Genomic DNA, 23,787 nt, shown 5'->3' on the forward strand with positions numbered 1-23,787 from the left:
TTTACACATCTTGAAGTTGGTTCGATGAGCACTTTTCCCAGCATTTGGGCATCATGTAAATTTGAACCTGAGTCTCAAGAATTTGGCTCCTCATCTAATACTGATCAAGGTAAAAATTTCAGAGTTCCTGGATCAACTAAATAGAATATTAATAGCTAAAATTTGACTTGAAAAAGTAAAATCTTAAAATCTAAGTTGAATACTACTACTAACGACTGAAGTCAAAACCAAGCTGCCCTACGACAAGAGACGTACAGATGTCTCTTGGTGTCGGACGCAACAGAGAGTACAGTGTCATTGGTATATCGAAAAGTTTGGAGCTTCCAAGTTTGCATACTTTTCTAGGGATCTTTAAAAAAAAGGCAAAGATATTTTTGTCAGCGGACACTTGAAGTTACAGGCTAAGGGAAACTAGAAATATCTTCAGACATAGAGCGCCATTGCTAGACCTGGTAGATGATTACTATTCAGTATTAAACCAGGGTCGTGTCTAGGAGTTTGAAACCCCCTGCAGAAATAATTCTTGGATTTGAAAAATGGTTTTAAAATGTATGAATAAATAAGCAGTCTTAGCTCCTCCATTCGACAAAAGATAAGTTTGTTGTAGCCGATAGAATATTATGTTCATTGTGAACGTTAAGTTTTTTTTTTAGCTTTGAATAAAAATCTTGATTTCTCCCCTGATAGTCTAATAAGACTACATTCAAGCTTTAATAAAATTACTTCGAACAAGAGTAATATCTTAGAGCATTTAAAAATCTTTAAGCAAGAAAGTCTATGTATTATATCCGTCTTCCGTGCGAGGAAACAACCTAATAAATTTTAAATAAAAAAAATCCATAGATAAATAGATATATAAGCGCATTTAAAGGAATTTTCATTCACAATGTCACTTTCATTAAAATTATTTTTGCACCCTTAGCTCTCTGAAACTTGAAAAAATCGTTCATTTTGCTTAAGTTTTCAACTAGGACAGTCAAATCATTAGCAAAATCTATGTTTAGGACAAGTTTTACATTCTCTTTTTGATTCAATGCCCCCTTATAGCTTTTACAGTATTTGTCAAAGTCCATCACAACTGATCCGTATAAATGAACATAAAATGCAACTCCTCTTGACTCCTGATTTATTAATAACCACAGCAATGTTATCAGAAGCAGTATTTTATCGTTATCATTAAAAAAGACCATGAGGCTTTAATTTTTTTCCAGGGGCACTTCCTATAGAAAGGGAAGGGACTCAATCAGATGGAAATCAGAAGTTCTAGTGCCATTTTTGAGAATGAAAAGATATTGTGCGAGATGAAAGAGATTTTTGAGATGAAAAGTGCAACTTGCCCCGGGCTCTCTTCACGCTATATTTTCCTCAAAAGCATCCAATCAAAACTTTTTGATAGAAATTTTGTTTAAAATAGTTTTAAAATAAAATAAAAAAAACTCTAGGGTTATTAAAGTTCCCCCAAGCCCGGAGGGACGTTTTGAAAGGTAATCTCTGTGTGTATCTAAGATTTATATGTAAGGTTTGGTCGAATTATCTTTGGAGGGGTTCATTTGATTGGAAATTGAAAGTAATCTTTTACTTTTTAAGAGTCAAAATCAACAAGAGGGGAAATAAAACTCCCATCCCGGTATCCCCAAATAAATCCTATCAAAACATTCATATACGTATTTTTTTTCAAAAAAGATCAAAGATCAGAGCACATAAACACCTGGATTAACACAACACTCCCAGAGCCTGGGTTCTCGTTTACATGGTGTCCCCGTGGACAGATCATGATTTTTTTCAATGGGTGGTCGTAACTTTGGAGGGCGATCGTTTGATTGTCCATTGAAAGTTTCAGTACCCGTATCTAATGTGAGACGTGGCCAGAGGGCAACGAGCCTGTCTCAATGCTCTCTTTTCCCCAAATGTATCCCATAAAAAATCTGAGATACTCATTTCTTAAAGATAGTTCAAAGATCAGATAATCTTTCACGGGGGAATACAAGTTTTTTCTGCAAGGGGTGGTCTTAACCTCGGAGGGGGCTCCTTCGATTGTAAATTCAAAGTTCTAGTGTCCTCATTAACAGTGAAGCGAGAGGGGTGCGACTAGTTCCCCTTCCCTCCCACGTATTCTTTTCTCCTACCGCATCAGATCAAACTTTTGTAACTGTCATTTTGCTCGAAATAGTACAAAGATCAGATGAAAAAAATTTTGGGCTAGACAACCCTTTGGAGCCCGAGGTAAGTATTGTATGCTATTCTCTGTTGCATGTAGGTTTTTATTGAAGGATTGGTCGCATAATTCTTGGAGGGGGCTCATTTGATTAAAAATTGAAAGTTCTAGTCCCATTTTAAGTGTCAAAACTGGTCAGAGCGTAACTAGCCCTCCCAAGCCTTTTTTTCCAAGTAAATTTGATCAAAATTTTGAGATTGCCATTTTGTTCAAAATAATTCATGGATGAAATTGCAATGTCTCGGGGGTTGAAATATCCGTGCAAATCCCGGGATTAAGGGTTCTAAGTTTTTCTCCAGGGGCATATAAGGCTTCTTTTACGGAGTTAGTTATATAAACCTTTGATGAATATAGTTTTAGTGTGACTTGACATTTCTAGTTCTCCATTTTATGATTCAAAAATGACTCTTAAGGCACCCTCCCCCCTCCATGGAGATTTTTCACCAACTTGATCTTAGCGGAAAAATGTCGTCGCCGGTTTGCTACCGAAATCTCAAAGATAATGCAAAAATTCCTGCGGGGGGGCTAAAGACCCATAGTCCTGGATAAAGGGGTTTAACCTATACCCCGGGACATATAATGTTTTTTGGAAAATGCTGCAATATTTTGGAGGAAGCTTGGTTGATCGAATAATCAAATAATATCTTAAAGAAGAAGGTATTTTGTACGCATAAATTTTTTTTTCGGAACTATTTCTTTGTCTGAATTTACTTAATTTTATTTTAGTAAAATTTATATACACTGTTATCAAACTACTTTTATACCTGTTTTGATTATGTTCTTAGAAGTTGAAGATGCTTTACTAAGTGACATTAAGAAGCAGGTGGATATTTCAGACCCTTTTTTGTTTCCTAAACCAGAAGATGGTCTGACGAATTCTTGTCTCTGCTTTTCGGTGTCACGTAAACTTGAACCTGAGACTCAGGAATTTGGTTCGACATCTATTAGTGATCAAGGTAAAAAATTCACTGAGTTCCGGGATCAACTTAATAAGATAACAATGACTAGAATTCGACTAGAAAAAGTAGAATATTAGTAATATAGAATTAATAAAAAAGCAAATTAGAAAAAGAAAGAGTAAACTCTAACTTTAATGCTATTACTTACTACTGAATGCGTCCCCACTATCAGGGGACGACAAAATAATTTTTTCGGCCCGAAATGGACGGGTTGTTGCCCGACATGGACGGGTTGTTGCCCGAAATGGACGATCTTTCGCAATTTGTGATCTTTCACCCATAGAATGTGTCATAGCCATCTCAGTCTTTCACTTATTACAGCCCTAGTAATTGGGACAGAACTAAATTTCTTGTACAGCTTTCTGATTGAAATACGGTCAGTTAAACTGGTACCCAAAAGAATTTATATATCTCAAACAACACACCACCAACTTCTCCTCTGTCTTTGGTACTGCCCTCACTTCAGAGCCAAATTTGAACACTGTCATCACTGTAGCTTCTAGTCTTCCATGGTTGGTTTGGAGACATGTTTTTCTTCTATTCTTCCAAATTTTAAATTTTCTCAAAAAAACCGCGGGCATTGTATATTCCTGTTTAACTTTTTCATTGCATCCACCACATTTACTAATAATAAGCTTAATTGAACTTCGTTTGACCACGTATAATACAAGGGCTCCCCGATCTCTCATCTTTTTAGTTCAATTTCAATTCATATTTCTCATCTGGTTATTTTGTTAATTAATTCACCTATTTTAATTTTTATATACTTTAGTAAGTTATTAGTCCTTTTCTCATTTAACTTTTTATATCCGTAGAAGTATGCTGTGGGTTGCTGGAATTTTGAAGATTATATTTTACGGAATTGAGCGAAAGACAGGGACACGGAGAACAAGATGCTCATAATAGACATAATCATAGGAAGAGCTTCCAAGCACCACAAAAATAATGTATTATATATTTAATGCGTACGGTAGTCTTCAGCCCAATCTTTTAAAACAAAAATGTATATTTATTTGTCTACAATAATGGAAAAAAAAACTGAATTACACTATACATTGGGATAAAAGTGGGTATCAAATATTTCAATCTAACTTAAATCGTAAAGCATAAAATTAGTTTGAAGAACGCATTTTATGCGTTCCCTCTCCCCTCTTTGCAGGCATTGTAATATGAATAATGAAACAATTGACCATTGCCTATTTGAATGTAATATGCTGACGTCTGCACAACATACCTTGCTTTGTAAACTGTTAAAATACTTCAAACACCACAAAATCCCACTATCTGCCAAGAGCCTAGCCAACTATACCTGCACACATAGCATAGAAATCGACATCTATCATCTTATATTTGAACTCCTAGAGTCAAAAGATCTGCTGAAAGATATCTGAATATATCTAATAAATATGAGGAAATCAAGCCAGTAGCTCTGTAGCCCACAGAGTGAAGAAAAAGGAAAAGGGCTAAATAGTTTTACTGCAAAGCCCGCCTGCTGTTAAATAGAAGAAGAAGAAGAAGAAGACTGGGTAGCAAAAATTCAATCTAACTTAAATCGTAAAGCATAAAATGCGTTTGAAGAATTGACGACTGAAGATGCTGGTCGATTTGAGTCACGTTTGGAACACATGCGCTAAGAATCTAGAATTGAAACAAAGACAAATTCAGATACTTAGAAAGAGTTTCTCTACAGACTAAAGGACCTAGAATGGAAATAGTTAGATATTAGAAAATATGCATCAGATCTAACGAGATTAAAATTGGGTGGCAGAAGTATGGGGTTGATACCATTTCGCAGAAGAGAAAAATAGATTTTGATAAATTAGTATGACTTAAATTAGTACGATTTTAGCTTCCCAGTGTGTTTTACTAGAAGTATTCCCAATAAAGGAAAACACATTGAACGAGATATTGGACCGTAGCCGATAATAGCAAAAAAATTAATGCGTTTGCTGAATCTTACAAAGGTCAGTGAAACTTTACACGAAGGGTGGTTTAAATCGCTGTTGATTCTTCTTGACGATCAAACTTACGTGCCGATTTGCGTCATTAATATATCATAAGTCAACCGTATCGACACAATTACAGCAGTATGTTATAATGGAGATAAGTATTCATGCTGATTAGCCTGGGTTAGAATATAAATTTCAAAGGATTTTTCTACCGTTCTTAGAAAAATAGTAATTTTTCTTTTCCATTATCTCCTCTTCCAAGCACCGTAGATTTGGTCCTGTCCGAGTAATTTATTTTAAAAAATATTTTATATGATAAAGCTAATTAAAAATTATGTTATAATTTTTATAATATATTTTTATTATTTTATTGTATTTTTTTAGTCTCAGGTTTTACTTTTACACCACGAGGGCGGTGGATATTTTCAGGGTTTTTTTTAAAAAATAAGTAAATAAAATTTTACATAAAATTTAAAAACATTTTTTCAAATAAAATTTATGATCGAAATTATAAATTCAATTTAAAAAGAAATAATAAACAAATAATAGAGGTTACACACCCGTCTGCCTTTCAGTTTTTAGACTAAAGTATTTTAATGCATTGCAAACGATTAAAGGTCAAGTCTGAGTTATTAAGACAGTTAAAGGTCAAGTCTGACCTTTAACTGTTTAAATAATATCACCTCTGTTTCAACAGTTTCACACATGGTACAAATTTTCCTGCTTTTTTTAGTTATAGTTGACAAATTTTTACTTTGATTGTGCTATGTAAATTGTTATTGCACCCGACTAAGCCAGGTTGAATGTTATTGACTCTTCCATTTTGTTTCCATTCTCATTTCGTTCTGAAATTGTTTTGGCAGCCTATAGTCACTTATTCTAGAATTAGCTACAAGTTAATGTTAAAGGTGTGAACTTGTCCTCCTTCTTATTTGAATTATTCCCTGTATTGATTTTGTAGAGTTCATTAGGTGATCCAAATTCAATTTTTGTGCCTACAACCTATTTTTTAAATATGTAGATGGCAGGTACCAACAAAATTGAGTTGTCTTTTCCAGCCGAGAAGCATAATACATGCTTTTGTAAAACTAAGAGATTCCCAAGACAAATCGTGTTGAGGAGCCATGAACGAATATCAAGAAGACTAAGTAGGTTGAATTTGGAATCAATGGGATGGAAATGAAATGAATTTGGAATGAGGCAATAATAAGTACTAAAAACGATCTAGCTAGATAGCTCCAGTTACTTGTTACATTTTCAGTCAGAAAGGTGGATACTGCGGAGAAGTGAAAAGTTTAAAGAGCAATTTGCTTCTACGATTTATTTATTGCCCTCTTTTTTTATTGTTCCCTGCGAATCTCGCTATTGTCATATAATTTTTCATATTCTATAATTCACATATTCCTACAATGGCCAAATATTATATATTTTTTCTAAATCGCATTTTAAATAATTCGTTTCTAGAACTTGCATCCCCTCCATGAAAAAAAAAAAAAAATTCTGCGTAAGTGTTGTACGCACTAGATAAAAGAAATAAAAATTACATTGGAGCAGATGGCACTAAAGGTCAAAGGGGCTGGATGAAAAGCACGTACTATAAGGAAAATGGTTTCTTTAATTTTCTATTCTGTTGTAGGTTTAAATTCAAATTTTAAATTTCAAAGGAATTATGGTTTCTTTTAGAAATATTGTCGTGCATGTGGAACCCTTTCAGGACTTCATGTAGTATGGTTTTATTTTTAAACTTTGATTCTGCTATACTAATGCTGTGATAATGCACTCTATTAAACACAAAGGAAAACCTAACCTGAAACACAATGTCTGTTTGATTAGAATAAGAGGGTTTCTAAAAGTATTATATAACTTTAGCACACAGAGCTAGATATTTAGGAGGGATATGCCCCGACGGAAACAGCTAAGTGAAGGGAATGGATGCCCCCCTCTCCAAAAGAAAGTGAAAACGTACTGAAGCTTTGGAGCTTTGGGGGTCTTAATTTAGCTTTTTTGTCCTTGTGTGTTGGCACACTGGAGATTTTTTTGGCAGTATCGGTAGATCCTCCCTCCTACCTGAGAACCCTATCTTTGCCCTGTAATCTGTCACACATACTGAATCCTTTTTGAGGCTATAATGACATCAGAAGGAGACAGGGTTAAATTGATGAAGGTAGGCTATAGTGTAGAGTGGAAATACTATTGGAAAAAGAAAATATACCAGTAGATTCGGTGACGTTCTAGATTAGGGGCATTTTTTTCTAGATGAGGGGCACTTTTTAGGGAGCCTAAACTGTGCTTCAGGATGGTATTTTAAATTATGTTCCTCTCCCGTACCCATATAATTTTTATCAACCAAGTTATGAAAAAAAAAACTTACAAAAAACTTCCAGGTATAAATTTACACAAACTTTGTGTTATAAAAATAAAATTTTCAGAATTAGATCTAAAGCCCACACAAGTTCCAAGGACCTTGTATTGAGCCTCTTAACATGTCTAAATTCTGATTTATAATGTTTAAAATAAGTTGAAGACCCGGTAAATGTGGAGCAGCTCATATAATAGACCTACGAGTAAAATAAATATACCACTTCTATTCATTTTTTTTGCTCTTTCTGAATATGATCATCGCTTTTCTTGCAAATTTAAATTTAAGCCTTTTCAGGGCCCTTGAAAATAATAATTTCTTTTTATAGTTTTTGGATATAAAAATGGGTTAAAACATTGGTTTTAACCAATGTTTATATATATTTTATATATATATAAAATTTATATATATATATATATATATATATATATATATATATATATATATATATATATATATATATATATATATATATATATATATATATATATATATATATATATATATATATATATATATATATATATTTTTATATATATGTTTTTATATATATATTTTATATATATATATATAATTTATATATATATATATATATATATATATATATATATATATATATATATATATATATATATATATATATATATATATATATATATATATATATATATATATATATATACAATTTTTATATATATACAATTTTTATACAATTTTTTATATATATATATATATATATATATATATATATATATATATATATATATATATATATATATATATATATATATATATATATATATATATATATATATATATATCTTTATTTCCATAATAGCTTATAGTTAACAGCGGACGTCAAACAACAAGAAAATATAACACGTGAGATCAGATAAATAAATATAAAAATAAATACACTTTTTCATAACTTTTTATAGATTTTCTGTTTAACTAGTTCCTCACTATAGTGTTTCACGAATTATGGACCAAACGATGATCGGTAACTTTATGATTACTTTCGGGGTGGGGGACAAAGGAGTTGGCACGACGAACTGAGGGCTCCTCTACGTGTTTTTGGCCGACTGATCTGTGATTCCTGGAAATCCTGTAATATTTTGCGATGGACATCACAGCTTAGGCATTTTTTTCCGAAACGCATCGTGAGATCGTGGTGCCTTTCAGATAGTTTCTGAAGCCTCAGTTTCTGCAGGCTGTCCTCATAGGATGTATAATTTGCCCCAAGCATTATTTGGCACGCCCGCTTCTGAATATTTTCAAGCTTTTCGGTTTGGAAAACCGTTAGACCTGGGTGCCAAACGGGACAAGCATACTCGGTTTGCGGTCGGACATACATACAGTATAGACTGCGCATAATGGAAATTTGGATATTGAACCGCGTTAGGCAAGCAAAGGATTTTAGGCATAGGGAAGCCTTTTGGAGGATAGACTGTATATGTGGATCCCAATTCAGGTTGCTTTTGAAAATTACTCCTAGAATTTTTATTTCATCTTTAGTTGTAAGTCCAGTGTCTTCTTGGGAAGGAATTGCAGATTTTAAAAAGCTAACACGTAGAATTTGGCTCTTGGTTACACTAACTGTAAGCATTACATCTTCAAGATTATGCTTTAGCTGGGAAAATATTGATGATGTGTTGATTTTCTCTGCTGGGCTTGCTAATGCGGGGAATGATATGCTTGACGGGTCGTCAGCAAAGTTGTAGCAACTTTGTATATGTGTTAGGACGTGGTTAAAAACAACAAAAAAGATCAGTGGTCCTAATTTTATCCCTTGGGGTGCTCCGCACCATATTTCTTTGAATTCGGATGCTTCATCCTGCGTGAGTGAAACACATTGGTTTCGATTGTGCAGGAAGCTTGCAACCATTCTCACAAAAAAACTGTCGAGCACCCATTTCTTTAGCTCGGTTAATAGCTATCAGATGTTGGATGCTTTCAAACACCTTTACTATATCGCTGAGAAGGATTTCTGCGTATGACTCTTCCTTCTCGAGATGTTTCATCAGATCGTCAAGAAGACATACAAGATAGTGGGTAGTATTATGTCCAGGCCTGAAGCCAAATTGCCGAGGGTCTAAATTAGCTGCAAGATCTCCATATAAATATTCACAGATAAAGTCCTTAAACACTTTGGAAAGGCACGGGGTTTTTGAAATCGGGCGCAAATCGTTAGGTGAGAGGGTTTTTCTATTTTAGGAATGGGAGTTATATAGGCTGTCTTGAAGCAATCCGGGAATGTACCATCTATTAGACATTGATTGAAACAGGCAGCCAAAACATGACTAAGCTCCTCAGAGCAATGAGCTATCAAATCAATAGGAACTTCTAGAGGGTAACTACTCTTTCTGGTGTCCAGGCGTTTGAGCTTCTTGTATACTTAATGGAGGCGAAGGATTGGAATTTGTTCAATGGGTCCATTTTCAGCTATCTAGTCAAGAGGTGGATGTGTGTGACAAATATTTCAAAAATGTGTGTTGATCATATCAGCGCTCAGAGGCTCATCATCAGAGCTGTAGGTTGTCAGCTGCTTTCGAGTCCGTCACATAATATTCTGGACCTTCTGGTGAAATCTAGAGGGGTTAGACTTCCAAAGCTTGTTAACTACTTGAGCACCAAATTCCTTTTTAGATTTCTTTATTTTGAGAAATATGACCTTGCGCATTTTTAAGCCTCATCTTCATATCCCAACTTATAGAGCTCATTTCTCGATTTGATTAGATCCTTAATCTCTTTAGTCACCCACGGCTTATTTTGTGACTTGACCAGGATTGTCTTTTCGGGAAATATTACTTTATATTCATAGAAAAGCTGAGCAGTGACCTCTTGCATCATATTGTTGCTGTTCCTCATAGTAAGGACATTTGACCAGTTTTTCTTAGCTAGTCACTCTTGCTAAATCTGGGGTGGTTCTTGAATTCGCGGGAGGTATTTCACCACTGACTGGGATCTGTCAGGGGGTTCTCTGCTAGGCTTCCCAATTACAGTAAGGTGGTCACTCATTCCAATAGCGGGGAGAGTGTAGGGGGGATTATAGAACTCCTCAATATTGGTAATAATAAGGTCTAGTACTTTTTCCTCGCGTGTTGGGACTTCAACAACTTGCGTAAGTGAGAGTGAACTTGAGAGTCAGCTAGCCTTTAAATCATTAAAGTCGCCCAGGATCTGAATGGCAGCGTATGGGTATTGGGATCTTATTTAGTCAACCGAATACTGTAGGTAGAGTACCAGTTCCTTTCGGAACGATGCTCTTGGCGGGTAGTAGACTACACCAAAAATTATTGATGATGCTTCTTTTGGTAAGTATCGGGGTCTTGTCCAAAGCCACAGACCTTCGTGCTCAGGTTTCCTAGGGATAGGCATATTTAGGGCTCGATTCGGAATTGCAGACTTGCAAAGAAAACCAACTCCGCCACCATGAATCACAATGGCCCCGTCCTTATTTAATCTTGGGAGTAGATACACATCGTACCCGGAAATAATCGTGCATGTGTCAGACGCGGACCAAGTTTCGCACAAGCAAGCCACTTCAATGTCATATATATATATATATATATATATATATATATATATATATATATATATATATATATATATATATATATATATATATATATATATATATATATATATATATATATATATATATATATATATATATATATATATATATATATATATATATATATATATATATATATATATATATATATATATTCAGTACTTATGCATTATACACCACTCACTCAAGTTTATGCTGTGTAAAACTCGAGAAAAAATCGGTTTCTTCGTTAGTTTCTTTCAGCTTAGTGCGAGATAAGACAAAGATAATTGACAGAATAGATGGGAAATATATGATTACATATATAAATTTGGGCTATATTTTTGCACATAAGGGGGGGGTAAAGTATTAGGACAGTTTGAAGTCAGAAAACAATTCTAACAGTAATGAAGAAACTAACAAAGAAACCAGTTTGTTTTCGATTTTTACTCACCATGAGCTTGAGTGAGTGGCGTATAATACACAAGCACCAAAATTCCTTCCCCCTACAGAAAATACATAACAAAACCACGGGATATTTTCCGGGGGGGGGGGTAGACACCGGCCACCAGCTAAAACTTAATTAAGTAAAAAAATAAAAGGTACTTGTATATTACCGATGTTGGTGATTTTTATCTTATTAAGGATAATGCCCTAAATTCACTGATCCTTAATTTCATTATATGTTAATTAAAACAAGCCATGACACTAAGTACCTTGAGCTTTTAGCTCTTAGAACACTTTTGTTTGACTCTTTCACTGGCACTGAGTTACCTAAACGTTAAATATAAATTAAACAAATATGTAGTTCTTTTTCCAGGAGGTTTTTCTTTGTTCACTATTTTGTCTTTTTAGATTTCCTTCCTCCTTGGTGTGCGTACCCTCGCCCTCTCCTTTAAATCAGTTTCCACGTTATTTGAATTATTTTCATTATTATAATTAAATAGATAAACAAAAATAAATAAAAAAAATAAAATAAAAAAAAAATTCCTGTAAAAAAAAATCTAAGTGATTAAGGAAGCAAAAGATAAAGAGAAAATCCTTTCTTCTACAAGGGAAGGAAGAAACGAAAGTGGGAGTTGACTATCAAACGTATCAAAGTCCTTAATATTGTGTTAGACCTCTTATGATTATAAAAACTTTTAAGTCTTATCAGGTAAATAAATTACCTGGTTAAATTTTAAATAATACTGTACATTATTTCTATGAAATAAAAAACATCTGTAAAGCAAAAATCCCATTCATCAAATGTCTTACGACATGATATTGCTACGTTATGCTCTCAGCTGTCGTATTGACTTTTTTTTAATTTTATTTCCTAATTTTAGAAGTAACAACTACAACTATCTGCAGCATTGGTGGTGAAACTCCTATCCAGTGTGATATGTGTAAGAAGACCTTTGCTTTATTTCAAAATTTGAATAGTCATAAACGAGTGAACACAGGTCAAAAACCATTCAGATTGTCATATGCAAGAAAACCTCTTATGAGTCAGGACATTTGGTTAGACACAATAGAGTGCATACAGGAGATAATCACTTTAAGTTCGAGGTATGTATGAAAAAGTGTAATGTGTCTTGAGATTTAACTACAAATAAAAGAGTGCATAAAGGAGAAAAGACCGTCAAGTGTGTTACATATAAGAAAAAAGTTTCTGAGTCGGGAAGTTTGGCTACTCATAAAAGAGTTCATGCAGGAGAAAAACCCTTCCAGTGTGATACATATAAGAAAAATGTTTCTGTGTCAGGAAGTTTGACTAATCATAAAAGAGTTCATGCAGGTGAATAACCCTTCCAGTGTCTTATATGCATGAAAACCTTTGCTCGGTCGACAGATTTGACTACACATAAACGAGTACATACAGGTGAAAAGCCCTTCCAGTGTGATATATGTAAGAAAACCTTTGCTTGGTCGACAGATTTGACTAGACATAAGCGACTAGATGAAAAGTGCTTCGAGTATACATGTAAGACAACGTTTTCTGTGTCTCAAAATCTGATTATTCATAAACGAGTGCACGCAGGAGAATAGCCCTTCACCTGCGATATTTTTAAGAAAAACTTTGTTGAATTGGGACTTTTGACAAGACATAAACGAATACATACAATGGAAAAGCCCTTACACTCTGATATCTGTGAGAAAAAAATTTGCTTTGCAGGAATAGTTGACTAAACATAAACGAGTACATACAAGTGAAAAATGCTTTTAGTGTAATATATATGAGAAAAGATTTTCTGAATAAGGCTATTTAAATGAGATCCAATGAGGGCGTACAGGTGAAAAACCATTTAGATTGCATATATAGCAATTTCTTATCTTAGTCACTTTAAGTGCTAATTCTAAAATGAGTATATTAAAGTTTTATCAATAAAAAAAAACTTTTCTGTATCAAGCTCTTTGAATAGGCACACAATAATTCTTAGAAGTGAAAAAGCTTTTAAAATATAATAGATAAAACATATATAGATTACACTACCAATTTTATGACGAATTTTTTTTTTTTTTGTACATAGTATTGAAAATAAGCATTCAAATTATACTAACAGTTTGAACTGATGAGCTTTCAGCAATTAATATCATTATATTTCAAATAAGTTTATTTTATTAGCTCTTTTTAAAGTTCTTCAAGACAAACATAGTTTCACTACAAACAAGTGTTTGAATATTGGGTCCCTCCCATTTGTAAATAAAAACCAAAAGAATAATGCTTCATTGGCGCTTTAGTTAAAAAGAGTTATTTTAAAAATGTTTTAATTTACAGTTCTTAAATCCCTTAAAGTAAAAAAAAAAATTACAGTGAAATAATTTATTGAACTGATGGATCTTTCAACAATTAATATCATTATACATCAAATATTCAGTTTGATGTTGTTTATACTTTCCTAGACCGTTCAAGACGAATATAATTTTCGATACAGCGCTAATGACGCAGTAGGGTTTAGATTTTTACGGTGAGAGGAATTAAGGCCCAAAGTCTTGTTTGTAGTAATTTTTGTATGATTCAAACTTGATGTTTATGTTCAATTTAAGTTTAACTTTTTTTAATATTTATTTTTTAATTTACATCAATATATATAGTATTTTTGCTTTAATTTGATATTTATTTACTTTATGTCCTTGTTAAGTTTCATTTATGCTTAAATAAAACAAAAAATTTCGTTTTAAGATTGATTTAACTATTAGATATACTAGTTACTAGCTTTAAGACCTATTTATTAATTTATATTATTAATTGTTGTATGTTTTTTGCTCTGAATATTTATTTAATTTATGTTCGTTTTGGGTTTCATTTATTCTTTAATGGTAATTTTTGGTCGTTTTGAGTTTGAATTTTAACAGGTATTTTTATCTGCTGATGTTAAGTTTCAAATGGCCTCTACATTTCTTTGAAAAACTTTTTTTTCGGAATTTATTTTTTTGTTAATTAATTTTTGTTCGTTTTTGATTACAAAAAGTTTCAAGTTTTTAAAAATTCCTTATTTCAAAATCAAACCTTAAAAAAAATCAAATGTTCATCAAAATATTAAAACTGGTGTCAAAGTAACAATATCAAAGTGAAAAAATGGGTTTGCGTCAACCTCACAGTTTTTATTATCTGACGTTTGAACTATTTTTAACAAAATGGCTATCTCAAAATTTTTATCAGATGGGTTTGGGGAAAAAGGGTGGTGGTGGGGGGGCTAATTAGCCTTCAGTCTCTTTTGACTCTTTAAAGGTGAACTAGAACTGTCTATTTTCAATGAAATGAGCCCTTTCTGAAGTTTATACGAGCATCCCTTCTATAAGAACCTTATATATCCCAGAGTATAACCTAAAACGCCTTTCCCTGGACCATAGGGAGCTTTTTTAACCCCAGAGTCTTAATATCTAATGGTTGAACTATTATTGGATGGGTTTATCCTTCCGATAAATCCAAAGGCGTGTAGGACGGGAGGGGCTGGTTGCCCTCCGATCTTTTTTTAACTCTGAGAAAATGAACTACAACTTTTAATTTCCATTAAAATTAACTCTCTGAAGTTTAAATTGCCAGTCCTTTCATAAGAGCCACATACGGCCCCAGGAAATAGCTTACAGTGTCTGCCCCTTGGGCCCTGGAGGGTTGTTTCGACACCGGAGTTTTGTTATCAGACCTTTGAACTATTTTGAAAAAATGGCTCTCTCAAAGTTCTTATCGGATGTGTTTAAGGATAATAGAGCGTTGAGAGGAAGGCTAGTTGCCCTCCGGTCCATTCGGATTCCAAAAAAGTGAACGAAAACTTTCTTTTACCAATTTTCTCCACACGCGCCGACGTTTACACGCGCATACCTATCATAAGACCCATAAATGCCCCCACATCAATACGTATCCCGCCGGCCCCGGGCCCTGTGGGGGGGGGGGTCGACACAGGCGTTTTTATTATTTTATATTTTAAAAATTTTTAACGAAATGGCTATACATAAAGGAGTTTTTGTTATATGATCTTTGAACTATTTTTTACAAAATGGCTACCTCAAGTTTTTCATCATATGTATTTGGAGAAAAAAGGCTTTGGGAGGTTAGTTGCTCTCTCATCATTTTTGGATCTTAAAAAGGGCACTAGAAATCTCGATTTTCAGTTGAATGAGCCCTATTTGAAGTTTATGCGACGACCCCTTCTATATGAAGTGCCTCTGGGAAAAAAATAAATGGAGTGTGGTGGAAGGCTAGCTGCCCTCCAATCTCTTTTGACTCTAAAAAACTGAACTAGAACTTTAAATGTCCAAATAAATGAGCCGTCTCTGAAGTTTTTACGAGCACTACTTCAATAAGAAACATAGCGTACCCCATAACAATACTTACCACGCCTGCCCACGGACCCTGGAGGTCGTGGTTGACAGCGTAATTCTTGTTATATTGCCTTAGAAATATTTATATAAAAGTATCTAAATGTATAAATCTCAAGGTTCTTATCGGATGATTTTGAGGAAAAAAGGGCTTGAAGGGGGCTCGGTGCCCTCCAATCTCTTTTGACTCTCAAAAAATGAACTAGAACGTCCACTTTCCAATCAACTGAACCCTTTTTGATGCTAATACAAGCATCCCTTCCATAAGACACATATATACCCCCAGGGCATAACTTACTACGCCTGTCCCCGAGCCGTGGGGGGTCGTGTCGACACCGGAATTTTTGTTATATGATCTTTGAACTTATTTTAACAAAATACCTATCTCAAAATTATCTCGGATGTATTTGGGAAAAAAGGTTTTAGGGGGAGGGAAGCGGGGGACCCTCTGATATATTTTGACGTTTAAAAAGTGAATTATAACTTTTGATTTCCAATCAAATGAGCCCTCTCTGAAGTTTATGCGAGCATTCCTTCCATAAGAACCATATTTGCCCCCAGGGCATGAATGATAACCCTTGTCCTCAAAACTCGGGGGTGTGTGTCCTGCTCAAACATATAAGTTCCAGTATTTTCGTCTCAGTTAAGTGAAATAGCTATATAAATATTTTGATTAGATATATTTCGCGAAAAATTGGGAATGGAAGGGGTGTCAGTTGCCTTCCAATCACTGTCGAATATGACAAAGGGACATAGCAATGTGAATGTCCAATCGAATGAGCCCTTTATGAAGTTTCTACGAGAGCGCTTTCTGTAAAACTTTATATGCCCCAGGGCATAACTTGCAACCCTTTCCCAGAAGGCTGTGGGGGGGGTTGTTATCCTCAAAGACCTAATTTCCTGAATTTCCAACTACGTTGAACAAAATGTCCATCTCAAAATTTTGATTGGATGTGTTTGGGGAAAAGGTGGTCCTGAGAGGGGGGTTAGTTGCCCTCTAATCACTTTCAACTATCAAAAAGGGAATAGCCCTTTGAATTTCCAATCGAATGAGCACCTTTTGAAGTTTCTAACACAAAGCTTTCTACAAAAACCTTATATGCCCCCAGGGCATAACTTATAACCCTTGCCCTGAGGGCTTTGGGGGAGTGTCCTCCTTAAAAACATAATTTCTATCTGGAAATCAACTACTCTGAACAAAATGGCTATCACAAAATTTTTATTGGATGTGTTTGTGGAACCTGTGGGCGTGGAAAGGAAGTTACCTGCCTTCTAATCACTTTTGACCCTTAAAAAGGGCACTAGAACTCTCGGTTTCTACATTTATTATTTGAAAAAAACTACGTTTTCTAAAGAGTTAAAGAGGCTGAGTTACAAGGTCGACCCTTAAAACGTACAGGGATTAGGAGGCACAGTTGGGGGGCTGCCGCCCCCTAAACCCCCCGCTTTCGCAGCCTTTAAAAAAAAAAGTTTTTTAAACTGAAAATAAGGAGCGACATTAAATCTTAAAACGAGCAGAAATTATTCCGTATATGAAAGGGGCTGTGCCCTCCTCAACGCTTCGCTCTTTACGCTAAAGTTTGACTTTGTCACAACTCTTTTTTTTAAACAATAAAAACTTTAGCGTAAAGAGCGAGGCGTTGAGGAGGACACAGCCCCTCCTTTTAGAGGGGGCTTTGTCCTCCTCAAAGACATTAATTTCTGGACCTTCCAACTGCGCTTATCAAAATAATCACCTAAAAATTTTGGGCGTCGAAGGGGGACTGGCTGCCCTCCAATCACTTGTTAATTAAAAGGGTCATTATTCCTTTCCCGTTCCAGTCAAATGAGCTCCTTCTTAAGTTCCTACGACAAATCCCCCTATACAAAATTCCCTGGTCTAAAAAACAATAATACATTGTGCCAACATTGCTCTTGACTTAGGCAGCTCTATTGCACTGCCTATGATTCTTCACCTAAAACACACTGTGTAAAAAAAAATTTTGTTACTAACTTGAAAGTAAAAAAAAAAAGATTTTTAACGTCAAAACTTAAAATGAACAGAAATTATAGCGCAAATGAGGAGGCGTCCTCTTCAATAAATTCTGACAAAAAGTCAAACTTAAGCTTTGAGAGCAAGGTATTGAGAAGGAGCAGCCCCCTCATATACGTAATGTTACTACTTCCTGATAGCGTAACTACTTTTGATGTTACTCCTTATTGTAAATTTAAAAATCTTGCTTTTTATTTAATTTCGGGTTGTTTTTAAATAATGTCGGGGATTCAGGTGCTTTCTCCCTGGAAAATTCCTTCTCCTCATGGAAAATCCCTCCATGGAAAATTAATCTCACATAAAATATCCCCCCACCAGGAAAATTTATTACAGACAGTTCCATTCTAACTAAAAATCCTCCCCCCCCCAAAAAAAAAATTCCTGGGGACAGTTCCAAGGTCAAATGTTTTCATAGCGAACATTCATTGGAAAAATTTTATTTGAAGACTATTTTTAAAATAAAGCTAGACATTCAGTACTCTGGCAAAAAGCTTTCCCAAAAATACCCTAGTTACCCCACCCCCTAGTGGAAAGTTACTTACACAGAAAATGCCCTCTGGAAAATTTATTCCGTGGAAATCTCTCCCTCGGAGAATTTCTCTCGTGAAAAATCTCCCCTCCCTTTGGAAAGATACTCTTAGACAATTCCAACCCGGTAACATTTTTCCCCCAGATGATTCCCCTTAACATCTCCAACTGTAAAATTGAGTTGACAAAGAGAAAGTAAGACTATTAAAAGAAATCCGTATAAAAGAAATTCTGGCCAAAATTCCCCAAGCACAGAACTCCCCCTGGACAGTTCATAGCCCGAGAACTTACCCCCCTCCCCACCATGAAAAATTCTCCACGTGGAAAGCCCTCCCCCCCACCATAAAATTCAACTTCTGCCCCCACCAGAAGAACGTATGCAAACTCCGCAAAAAGGTAGATTAAACAGCATAAAAGATTGTTTGCCAGGGTCCGAGGGGGGCTAAATTATCTCCAATGGTTGAGTTACTGACCTTTTAAACTATGCCGAACAACATGTTTATTCCAAAATTTCAATTAAAGGACTTTCAGTAAAAAGACGAAAAGGGGGAAGGGGGCTAGTTCTCCTCCAAAATTTTTGGTCACTTTAAAAGGTAAATTAAACTTTTAATTTCCATTTTTAATTATATATATTCTCGGACTATTCTTTTTATGAAAACACCCATGAAAAAAAAAATAAAAAAAAAAAATAAACACGTATCCGTGATCTTTCTTCTAGCAAAATTAAAAAATTCCACGTTTTTTTAGACGAGAGCTTGAAACTTCTACATTAGGGTTCTCGGATAATCTTAACATGATGATAATATTTTCATTAAGATTCTTTGACTTTTAGGGGGTGTTTTCACTTTTTCAAAAACTAGGTAAATTTTCTTAGGATTGTAGCTTTTGATTTGTAGCACAGAACTTAATGAATCTTATTTATTTGAAATCAGGGTAACAAGCTCATTCTTTTGTTATATCTATTGATATCAAAATTCCTTTTTTTAAGAGTTTCGGTTACTATTGAGCTGTGTCGCTCTTTAATGACATTTGGCTACCACAATCTGTTTGAAAAAGTCGCCCATAGCTGTATCATCCTATTAACTTTAAAGGGTGAAATTTCAGACCAATGGCTTTTTGTTATGTTGCAAAGTACTTGAGTTAGGCGAATGAAACTTTCAAAAATGAAGCCAGGGCCAACACTGTGTCCTTCGAAGGAATTGTCACTCTACTGTGTAAACCCTTTCCTGATTTCTAGGACTTGCAACCTATCTCAATGCTTACAAAATATTTAATAACTTAATCTTGAGATTTAAATCTCTTTTACATTAGGTTATGAGTTTAGTTTTGAAAATACAATTCCTATTATTTCGATGGAACTCTAAGCCATAAGCTATCAAGTTTTTTTTTTTCTTTAATTAAAGAAGTAAATTCAAAAATCTTTTAAACATTCCAAATTTAGATTGAGCAGAGGCATGAAGTTGAATTGCCGTCACTAAGCCTGATCTGAACAGTTGGACTATGTTATAAGATTTCAATATTAGGATAGAAATATCATCAAAGGTCAGAGCTCTAGTCTACCGATACTAAGAACTTGTTGTAACACGAAGCCACTTCAGTACTACACCTCTCGGCACTCCCTTCCTCCATCCTAATCTATTCATAGCCTCCCTCTTTGCATCCTGTCAAGAAGTTCCTATTTTCTTTTTATCTTCCCTCGCGACAGCCTCCCACCCCATTTGCAGACGACCTGCTTTTTGGTGGGTCTTAGACGGTTGGCCGACAAGAATAATTTGCAAAGTAATTTTCTTCCTACGGAAAACTTTCTAGTCTATAATTACCAAACTCACTCTTATCACCTTACTTATGGAGGGGATTAATTAGGTTTCTTAAGATCGTTAGGGTATTTCTTCTTTCTTCAAATATTATTTTTATATTATTTAGTAACTTAATTACCTCTAACCTCAAAACTACCATCTAAAAAAAAAAACTAATTTAAAACACTATCAGCACCTAAGCCCTATTATTTTTTTTTTATCCTTTTAGCACTGATACTAATTTTCCCGCACAAAATAAATCTTCATTATCATTCAAAATGTCATAAATTTTTCATTCTTTTCTACATCATTTCCTGTAAATTTATCACGGCTCACCAGATACTGCCCATTGCTCTGCAACTCTTTCCTTATCATCAATTGTGCAGTGGTTCCTGTCTTTAACTGGGACAAATCTATAACAAAATGGCTATCTCAAAATTTTTATCGGATGGGTTTGGGGAAAAAGGGGGGTGGTGGGGGGGCTAATTAGCCTTCCGTCTCTTTTGACTCTTTAAAGGTGAACTAGAACTGTCTATTTTCAATGAAATGAGCCCTCTCTGAAGTTTATACGAGCAATCCTTCTATAAAATCCTTATATATCCCCAGAGTATAACTTACAACGCATGTCCCTTGACCCTGGGGGGCTTTTTCGACCCCAGAGTCTTAATATCGAATGGTTGAACTATTATCGGATGGGTTTATCCATCCGATAAATCGAAAGGCGTGGAGGACGGGAGGGCCTGGTTGCCCTCCGATCTTTTATAACTCTGAGAAAATGAACTATAACTTTTAATTTCCATTCAAATTAACTCTCTGAAGTTTATATGGCCATTCCTTTCATAAGAACCACATACGGCCCCAGGACATAGCTTACAGTGTCTGTCCCTTGGGCCCTGGAGGGTTGTTTAGACACCGGAGTTTTTGTTATCAGACCTTTGAACTATTTCGAAAAAAATGGCTCTCTCAAAGTTCTTATAGGATGGGTTTGAGGAAAATATGGCGTGGAGAGGAGGGCTAGTTGCCCTCTGATCTCTTTTGGCTTTCAAAAAGTGAACAAGAACTTTCAATTTCCAATCATATGATACCTGTCTGAAGTGTTTACGAGCATATCTTCCATGAGAACCATATATACCCCCAGAAAAATACTTAGAACGCCTGCCCAGGGCCCTGGGGGGGGGTCGACACGGGAGTTTTTCTTATCTGATCTTTGAACTATTTTTAACGAAATGGCCATACATAAAGGAGTTTTTGTTATATGATCTTTGAACTATGTTTTACAAAATGGCTACCTCAAGCTTTTCATCATATGTATGTGGAGAAAAAGAGGCTTGGGGGGTTAATTGCTCTCTCATCACTTTTGGCTTTTAAAAAGGGCACTATAAATCTCGATTTTCAGTTGAATGAGCCCCTTTGAAGTTTGTACGACGGCCTCTTGTACTTAAAGTGACTCGGGGAAAAAAATAAATGGAGTGCGGTGGGAGCCTAGCTATCCTCCAATCCTTTTTGACTCTTACAACTTTCAATTTCCATTCAAATGATCCCTCTATGAAGTTTATACGATCATCCTTTCCATAACAACCATATATGCCCCCAGGGCATAACCAACAAAACCTATCCCTGGAATCTGGGGGGTTCTGTCGACACCGGAGTTTTTGTTATCTAAATTTGAACTAATTTAAAAAAATGTCTCTATAAAAATTTTTATCTGATGAAGTTAGAGCGTGGAGGGGGGGGCTAGTTGACCTCCCATATCTTTTTAATCCTGAAAGTAAACAAGAACTTTCCATTTTCAATCAAATTAGCCCTCTCCGAAGTTTATACGAGCATCTTTTCCATAGGAACTATATATGCCCCTAGAGCATTGCTCATAACGCCTCCCACTGGGCTCTGGGGGGTTGCGTCGATAAAGGATTTTTTCTCATCTGACCTTTGATTCATTTTTAATGAAATGGCTCTTATAAAAATTGTATCCGATGGGCTTCGGGAAAAAAGGGTGCGTGGGGGGGGGGCTAGTTGCCCTCGGATATCTAATAACTCTTAAAACTTTAAATGGAACTATTAATGTCCAATCAAGTGAGCCGTATATGATTCTTTTTCAAGCATCCCTTTCATAGGAGCCAGAGAAACCCCCAGAAAAACACTTAGCACGCCTTTCCTCTAGGTCCGGTGGATAGTTTTTTTTATCTAATTTTTGAACATATTTCCTAAAAACTGACCAGCTCAAAATTTGCTGCAGATAGGTTTGCGAGAACATGCAAGAGGGGGGGGCTAGTTGCCCTTAACTCTCTTGACTCTTAAAACGTAAACTTGAACTTTCAATTTCCAATCAAATGAGCCCTGTATGAAGATTATACGAGCATCCCCTTCATAAGAACCATACATGGCCGTAGGGCATAACTGAGAACGCCGGCCCCGGAGCCGTGGGGGGGTGGATTGACACCGGAGTTTTACTTATCCGACATTTGAACTGTCTCAACATTGTTATAAGATGGGTTTGCAAAAAGAAGGCGTGGGGGGGGTAGCTACACCCAGATCTCTTTTGACTATTAAAAAGTGAGTTCGAACTTTCAATTTCCAATCAAACGAGCTCTAATAGTCAATACGAGCAACCCTTCCAGAATAACCATATATGCCCCAGGGCATAACTTACAACGCCTTCCCTCGGGCCCAGGGCGGTTGTGACGACACCTGAGTTTTGTTATCTGACTTTTGAGTTCTTTTTAACTTAATGGTTATCTCAAAAATTATTATTGGATGTATTTGGGGAAAAACAGACGTGGGGGGATAGCTGCCCTCCAATCTCTTTTGACTCTAAAAAACTGAACTAGAACTTTAAAAATGCAAATAAATGAGCCGACTCTGAAGTTTTTACGAGCATCCCTTCAATAAGAACCATATCGTCCCCCAGTAAATAACTTACCACGCCTGCCCACAGACCGTGGAGGGCTATGTCGACTACTGAATTTTGTTATATGGTCTTCGAACTATTTTAAAAAAAAGGCTATAATTTTATAAATCTCAAAGTTCATATCGGATGAGTTTGAGGAAAAAAGGGCTTGGAGGGGGCTAGGTGCCCTCCAATCTCTTTTGACTCTTAAAAAATGAACTAGAACTTCCACTTTCCAATCAAATGAGCCCTTTTTGAAGTTAATACGAGCATCCCTTCCATAAGACACATATATTACCCCAGGGCATAACTTACAACGCCTGCCCCCGGGCCTTGGGGGGTCGTGTCGGAACCGGAATTTTTCTTACCTGATCTTTGAACTTATTTTAACAAAATACCTATCTCAAAATTATAGCGGATGAATTTGGGAAAAAGGGTTTGAAGGGGGGGAAGCTCGTTACCCTCCGATATCTTTTGACGTTTAAAAAGTGAGTTGTAACTTTTGATTTCCAATCAAATGAGCCCTCTCTGAAGTTTATACGAGCATTCCTTCCATAAGAACCATATATGCCCCCAGGGCATAACTTATAACCCTTACCCTGAAGACTGTGGGGTGTGTCTCCTGCTCAAACATATAATTTCCAGAACTTTCAGCTCTGTTAAACAAAATGGCTATCTCAATATTTTGATTGGGTGTGTTTTG

General features: G+C 35.4%; 1 pseudogene; it reads left to right on the forward strand.

The window, feature by feature from the left end:
• The first annotated feature begins 257 nt into the window (after nt 1-257).
• Nucleotides 258-23,787, forward strand: part of LOC148943994 (uncharacterized) — a 58,912-nt pseudogene continuing 35,382 nt past the window's right edge.

Source organism: Artemia sp. Qi Xiang Cuo, chromosome 15, assembly GCF_049724085.1.
Source record: "Artemia sp. Qi Xiang Cuo chromosome 15, ASM4972408v1, whole genome shotgun sequence".
In the NCBI taxonomy this organism is placed as follows: domain Eukaryota; kingdom Metazoa; phylum Arthropoda; class Branchiopoda; order Anostraca; family Artemiidae; genus Artemia; species Artemia sp. Qi Xiang Cuo.